Below are 8,781 nucleotides of genomic sequence, written 5' to 3' on the forward strand. Positions count from 1 at the left end.
CCATACCCACACTTACAACTATACATATAGAAAATTCTACAGAGGGTCAAGGTGATATCTCATAGTTTCAATCTTATCTTAAACCATCTTGCCTGAGTCTCCTATATCCATTATCTACCATTTTCATAGGCAGAGAAGTAAACAAAATCTTTAAAGAGAAGAATCCACTTTGTGCAAGTTAATCACAAGCTTCCACAGAAACCAACCTTTTAAGAAAATATTAACTAAGTTGTTATGTTGGATGGATCTAAAAAGATACCAATATCAACATTGGGTGCACCATATTAGTGAAATAGACTTCACTGAAACCATATCTTAGAATACAGGTAACAATGGAATGCTCTCTGATCCTTTGGCAATTTACGGTGATGATGATTTTCTGTCAAAGATGCAATGCTACAAAATTTATGCCATTAATATTTCTAGCTCTGTATAACTTTTCAGTGGAATTTTAAAGATAATGCTCTTCAAGATCTTATATATAAAATCAGGTAAAAGTAATGGAATCAAGACATGCGCGAGATACAAACATTTTGCACAATGACTTAATGATATAGAAGGTAGAAGCACAAAGATACTATTGAAACTATGTCTACAACATTCATTCTGTTTGCAAGGCAAATAAGAAAAATACTTTAAGTTTAAAGAAGTTACAATGATTATATTTAATACAATGACAAGAAGCCAAAGAGTAAAAGAGAAACAGGGTGGAAATGACCCTGCAAGCCACAATCGTCAACTCCAGTCTTGGTCTGAATGACGGATACTTGGTGGAGCAAAACCTGGGGGAGGTCCACTTCCCCTTCCACGACCTGTGCCATATCTCTGTCGATTTCCTGGATTTTTTGGGCCCCTTCGAATTCCACATCCAGTGTTGTTTCCAATTTCAGCACTCTCTGCTTGACTGTCTAAAGCAGTGTTTGGAACTACCATTTTGATATATGCTTTGATCACGTTTACCTTGATGTGCCTTTGTAGTACAAGCACTTTCAATATGGGCTGATTTATATTCAGATACATTAAAAGGATGTGATTCTGCAATAATTCTATGATTTGAATAAGCTGAACGTGTATTTCCACTTCTGCCTCTACCACCACTTCCTCCTCGACTTCCACGATTGCCTTGCCAGTGCCTTATATCACCCTGGTCTGCACTCCTCCAATACTGATGACCATGTCCCCCATGGGATTTTGGAACATGTGATCTATGGACCATTGGCCTACCTCCTCTTCGACCAGCTGTTGGCAAATGGGGAACACTACCCTGTTGTGGTTCACCATGTCCATCTCGTACTGAATTACTTCCTCCTTCACTTTCAGTGCTCTCTTCTAGTCCTTCACAAGAGTCAACCTCAGGAAGTACATTCAAAACATTTAGACTTGTATCTTCAATTGTCCAAAAAATATAAGTAGGAGAGGAATGGTTTTGCATAGAATATAAAGACAAGAACCTAAATTATCTAGCATTATTCTTTGATTAGAACCAAATTTATCTTAGCATTATTCTTTGATTAGAACCAAATTTATCTTAACATTATTCTTTAGTATCCTTAATAATAATATTTGGCATTATTCATGCACTACTTGTACTTTTGCTATACCAATCATTTCACTAATCACTAATGCCAAGAGCCCTTCATAGTAAAGACAGGAATAAAAAATATTTGCTACCCTATTAGAAGAAACTAGAAATCTGTTTTTTTCCTCCTCTAAGTCTTTATGCCTCCCTTTTCCTTCTGTTGCAGATACAATACAGCCATCCTCTGCTGCATTGCAACTATCTCTGGGTCATCTGCCTGGAATTCTGCCACACATTTATCCTCTTCTGGTGGAGCTGACATTAAAAGTTCTTGGCTGCTTAGCTGTTATAAATAAAAAAAACAAAAACCCTTAATTTATTTTTCCACTCCAACATGAACATTACATAAGATATAAAGATTATTTAATATTCTTTGTTTTTATAATGCCGCTTAAAAAGTTGTAATATCTATTTAACCCTTTGCCGACAGGTGGCATGTACGCCACTCGCCATGGCAATGGCTGGACTATCTGCCAGGGGCATGTACGTACATGCCATGCTGTATGTATGGACATGCCATGAGTTTTTTTTTTGTTATAATCATGGCAAAATATTATTTTTCTGCCACTGAAAGTGTGATTAAGTCATTTTTAACACTCATTTTTACTAAAAAAAAAAAAAAAAAAAAAAAAAAAAAAAAAAAAATACAATACAATTTCAACTCCATGATGCCACACACTGCTTATTTTATTCAGACTATAGACTGAATAATGATCAACTATGGGGTCTATATAACAACAAAAATATCCTTCAGTCTTAATTTATCGGGAAATATGGCAAGTAGAGACTTTAGAAATAATGAAAACTGAAAATACAACATATGCTCATAGTATTACGAAGAAACAGCAAGGGATGCTGGTATTTGGCATGAGCGTCGCACATGCTAGGTGAGGATATTAGCCCCCGGCAGCAAGGCCCGGGCCACTATGAATACTACTCTTTGGGAAAGGGTTAATAACATTTAGGATTCTTTGATTCTGTATACTTTACTTATGGAAGAAAGACAAGATATACCTCAACTTTTAGCTAAATACCGAAAAGAGGCTCAGATTAGAGAATATGATGATGTCTTATATTTGGAAGGAGACTGATAGAATCATGGGTTCATATATGACCAAGTCTGTTAAGATTTAGAAACAGCATTTTACAAACTATTATATTTAAATGAGGTTATATGAAAAAAGGATTCTGTACGGGAACATAATGCCTATATACATAACATACACATTTTCCTTCATCTCTTTTCTCTTCCTTTTAAAAGTAAAATGTTTTTTTCTTCAACACTAAATTCAGAGAATGGCTTCACCTCTTGCTGGATGGGATCCCGACACACAGGCACACCTAACTGTTTCTTTTCTCGAGCCTCCAAGCTGGCTGTGGTTCTTCTTCCTCTGCTGCTGCTTCTTTTTTCGCACTTCAGTATGTATCTGTAAAAAATTTGACTATGTGTCATTTTCAGCCTTACATTTCTAACAAGTCTTTTAATCTTGAATTTATTTTTTTTTAGATCAACTATAATGAGGAGAGGGGGGGGGAGGGATAGAGAGATAGAAAGAGGGGGGAGAGAGAGAGAGGGGAGAAGAAAAGAGAGAGAGAGAGAGAGAGAGAGAAAGAGGAGAGAAGAGAGAGAGAGAGAGAGAGAAGAAAAGGGGAAAAGAGAGAGAGAGAGAGAGAGAGAGAGAGAGAGAGAGAGAGAGAGATTGATTCAGCCTTACATTTCTAACAATGTCTTTTAATCTTGAATTTATTTTTTTTTAGATCAATCATAATGAGAGAGAGGGGGGAGGGATAGAGAGATAGAAAGAGGGGGGATAGAGAGAGAGAGAGAGAGAGAGAGAGAGAGAGAGAGAGAGAGAGAGAGAGAGAGAGAGAGAGAGAGAGAGAGAGAGAGAGAGAGAGAGAGAGAAGCAAGGAGAGAGAGAGAGAGAGAGAGAGCAAGGAGAGAGAGAGAGAGAGAGAGCAAGGAGAGAGAGAGAGAGAGAGCAAGAAGAGAGAGAGAGAGAGAGAGCAAGAAGAGAGAGAGAGAGAGAGAGCAAGAAGAGAGAGAGAGAGAGAGAGCAAGGGAGGGGGGAAGAGAGAGAGAGAAAGAGAGGAGAGAGAGAAAGAGAGGAGAGAGAGAAAGAGAGGAGAGAGAGAAAGAGAGGAGAAGGAAAGAGAGGGGAAGAGAGGAGAAAAGGGGAGGGGAGGGAAGAGAGAAAAAAAAAAGGAAAAGAAGAAAAAGGAAGAGAAGGAGGAAAAGGAGAGAGAGAGAGAAAAGGAAAGGGGAGAGAGAGGAGAAGGGGGAGGAGAGAGAGAGAGAGGGGAGGGGAAAAAGGAGAGAGGGGGGGAGAGGGAGAGAGGATAATACAAAAAAAATATTTCATTTTTTATAAGAAAAATTTTCAATTCCCCCAAAAAAATTTTTAAAAAACCTTTTCCCAAACCAAAATGATGGAAGTAATTTAAAACTGGATTCCCTTTTTGAAAGGGCGAGTCAGTGAAAAACCCTTTTAAACCAAAATTTCACAAGGACAAACTTGAGTTTTGTTAGCAGTCAAATTTTCCCCCCCTACAACCTTTTATTGGGGAAAAAAAAAAAATTCAATTACCTTTTAAGAAAATAATAAAAGATTCATCCTTTTCCTTTTGTCAAAATTAAAATTTTTTGCAAGAATACACTTTAATTATATATACTTTTTATTTAATTAATAAAACTGTTTTGATAAAATGCCGTACATATATTTTATGTAGTGTAATATATATAATATATATATATATATAATTATATATAATAATATATATATATAATTTTATATATATAAATATATTTTAATTTATTATATTATATAATAAAATTTTATATATAAAAATATAAAACCTATATGTAAAATACATATTATATACAAACCCCCCTATACATAATATTTTATTTTCCAAAATATCCTAAAATGATTTATTATAAATCAAAATCTTTATATATTATTGTAAAACATATACTATATATTATATACTGTTATATATATATTTTATATTTTCAAAATTGAAAATTTTAAATATTTATATATACACAAAAGATATAAAAACCCTTTTTATATATATATAAATATATATATATATATATAATATATTTTTATATATATTAATATTATATATTTTTATTATATATATATTATATTTTGTACATATATATAATGTGGGGCCAAAATTAATATATTCATATATATTTGTACTTATATATATATATAATTTAATATATTTTAAATTTTATTATTATGTATATAGGGGAAAATTATATAAAATTTTATTTAATATTAAAATTAAAATTTTATGTTATTTTTATTAATTTTTGTATATATTTTATATATATATATACATACACAAACACAACACACAACATATATATATATATATTATAAAATATATTCTATATAATATATATATATATTTTAATATATATATATTATTATATTGTGTGTGTGTGTGTGTTATGTATATATAATATATAATTAATCATATATATATATATAATTAAAAATAATATATAAAATTATATATACAATATACATAATATTATATATATATATATATAATAATATATATAATTTAAAATATTATATATTATTATATTAAAATATATATATATATTATATATGTATAGTATTAAATATTATTTATATTATATATTATTTATTTAATTATTTTATATTATTATATATTATTATTTATATATATAATACATACACACACACACAACACATTTTATATATATTATTATTTTAAAATATATATATATAATTAAAATATATATATTATATATATTTTGTAAAAATATTAATTATTTTTATATATCATTTTATAAATATATATTAATTATATTTATATACAATATATATTATATATATTTTATATATTTATTATATATATATCTATATATATTATATATATATATATATATATATATATATATATATATTATATATATATATATATATATATATATCTATATATATATATATATATATATGAATATAAAAATACTAAAATATAAAAATATACATTAAAACAATATATGTAATTATTAATATATATCTCCAGGTGCAGCAACACACACACACACACAAAAACATTGTGTTGGTGGTTTTTTGTATACAATGCACTATATGTTTAATGTAGTATGATTATTGTGACATTTTTTAATATATATATAATATTATTATATATATAATATATATATATATTTTAATATTTATTAATTTATTAAAAAGTTGTATAGTATGTTATATATATATATATATATATATATTTTATTATTATATAATATAAAAATAATTTTAAATTTTTTTATATATATATAATTATATATAAATAAATAAAAAATTATTAATTAAAAAAAAAAAAAATATATATAATATTTTAATATATTATATATTAAAATATATATATAATTATATATATATAATATATATTATTTAAAATGCACGCACAACACACACACAAACACTTTTATATAATATAATATAATTTTTAATATAAAATATAATTTAAAATTAATAAATATATATTATATAAATATAATATATATTAATTATTATATATATAAATTATATAAAAATATAATATTTTTAAAATTTTATATATTTTTAAAAATATATAAATTATATATAATATTTATTGTATAATGTATATTTATTTTTAAATATTATTTTATAATATAAAATATATAAAAATTAAAATTTTTTAAAAATATATAAAATATAAAAAAATAAATATATTAAAAAAATAAAAAAATATAAAAAAAAAAAAAAAATTTTTATTTAAATTTTATTTTTTAAAAAAAAATTTTTATTAAAATTTTTTTTTTTTTTTTTTATTTTTTAAATTTTTTCTTTTTTTTTATATTTTTTTTTTCCCTTTTATTTTTAAAATTTTTTATTTTTTTTTTTCTTTATTTTAATTTTAATTTTTTCCCCCTTTTTTTTTTTCCCTTTCCCCTTTTTTTTAAAAACCCCTTTTTCCCTTTAAAAAATTTTTTTTTTTTTTTTAAAATTTTTTTTTTATTTTTCTTTTTTTTTAAATTTTCTTTTTTTTTCTTCCTTTTTTTTTTTTTTTTTTTTTTTTTCCCTTTTTCCCCCGGGTTTTTTCCCCCCCCTTTTTTTTCCCCCCCCCCTTTTTTTTTTTTTTTTTTTTTTTTTTGGGCCCATTTACCCCTTTTTTTTTTTCTTTTCCGGGTTTTACTTTTTTTTTTTCTTTTTTTTTTTTTCTTTTTTTTTTTTTTTTTTTTTTTTTTTTTTTTTAATTTTTTTTAAAATTTTTTTAAAAAATTTTTTAAAAAATTTTTTTTAAAAAAAAAAAAAAAAATTAAACCCCCTTTTTTTTTCTTTCCCCTTTTTTTTCCCCTTTTTTTTTTTTTCCCCCCCCCCCTTTTTCCCCCCTTTTTCCCCCTTCCCCCTTTTTTTCCCCCCCTTTTTTTTTGTTTTCCCCCCAAAAAAATAAAAAATTTTAAAAAATTCTTTTTTTTTTATAATCTATATTTTCTTATTCTTTTCTTTTTTTTTTCTTTTTTTCTCTCCCTATTCTATCTATTTCTCTACATCTTTAAATTTCTTTTTCTCTCTTCTTTTAACTCTAATATCTTACTCTATATTCTCTACTCTTCATTTTTATCTTATTCTCTTTTTTCTCTCTCTCATTCTATCTCCTTTGTCAAAAATGTACTCTATAATACACATTATTAAGATTAACATGTATTACACTTATTTCTCTATATCTATTTATCCTTGTCTTACATTTTGTTGTTGTTTTTATGTATGTATGTAGTATGTGTTTTGTTGTGTGTCAAAAATACATAGAAAGGCCCAATGGTAAACTTCACACCTCTGTTTGGCAGCTGCCCTTCCTCCTTGGGTGAATGCAGGTCGCCAGGCTTTCTCTCTTTGCATGGGAATAACCATCTGCCCTGAAGGGGAACCGCCCCCAAAAAAACACATTCGTAAGACAGAGTGAGAGAGCCCGGATAGATAGCCCAAGCTACACAGGGTTCCAGCCCCACCCCTTTGGGTCCTCGGCCCTGGGGTCATGGGAGTACCTTCAACAATAACCAGCAAGCTAAGACCCCTTTCAATGACCCCCCCAAGTCTATCTCTCGCCTCACTCATTTTATGGTGACAGTGGTGCTCCAGCTTCTCGTCTTGCTCATATTCTGATGGCAGTGGTGTTCAAGAACCTCACAATGCCAATTCACCAACACCAACCAATACTTCCTATTACTATCATAAGTGTACCTACTAGTGCCAGATTAACTATTGCCTTCCCTATACCCACCCACATCTTGCTACAAGATGCCTTCTCTCAAAATTTAAAGTACACTCACTCAAAAGAAAACATGCACTACTAACTCTAACTATGTAAATTCTTGGCTGTCAACCACTGTTTTTTTTTTTTTTTTTTCAACACAGCAATGAAGTCACACAATGAGATCAAACCTAAGTACATACACCTCACCTCATTCCCCTGCCTAACCATCCCATAATTTTGTATTGTGCTAGTTAAATTTTTTTGTCTATTATCATTTTTTATCCTAAAATCACACAGTTCACTACATATTATTTTTCTCAGAACAAAAGATTACCTTTGAGTTTAAATTTAAATTTTTGTTATGTTAACTTGTTCTCATAATTTTCATTTAACTGTCTTTGATTAATGAATATTTATTTTTTTCTTTATTTTTATTCCTATTTGTAAACACTTCATAACTACTTGCATATTTTATATTCTGTTATACACGTTATATCGTTGTGTTCTTATTCACTATTCCTTCATCTTGCGTGCTATCGGTCGCTCCCACACATAGATTTGTCACCTGACTAACCTCTAATCTCTACCTGCCCCCTAATGGAATTCACTTTTGATTATGAATTTACTAAGGCCATTCCTGACTTATAACTGAACCAAATCATTTCATACGTCTCTCACAATATGATATCTTTTTTAATGATGCTGAAATTTGCTTCTTTAATTTAATCCTTTGCCGGTGGCATGTCGCACGCATGCTGGCTGGCTATCGCTGGGGTATGTACGTACTGCCATGGTGTTTATGGACATGCCATGATTTTTTTAGTTCATCATGGCAAAAGTTTTTTTCTGCACTAAAATGTATCAAGTCGTTTTTTTAAAAACTTCTCATTTTACTTTTTGCCCCCCCCAAAAAAAAAACTACTACTTTA

General features: G+C 28.3%; 1 pseudogene; it reads right to left on the reverse strand.

Moving 5' to 3' along the window:
* Nucleotides 1–419: 419 nt before the first annotated feature.
* The window catches only part of LOC119580601, a 13,016-nt pseudogene continuing 4,654 nt past the window's right edge, over nt 420–8,781 (reverse strand).

The sequence above is a fragment of the Penaeus monodon genome, chromosome 14, assembly GCF_015228065.2.
Source record: "Penaeus monodon isolate SGIC_2016 chromosome 14, NSTDA_Pmon_1, whole genome shotgun sequence".
NCBI lineage: Eukaryota > Metazoa > Arthropoda > Malacostraca > Decapoda > Penaeidae > Penaeus > Penaeus monodon.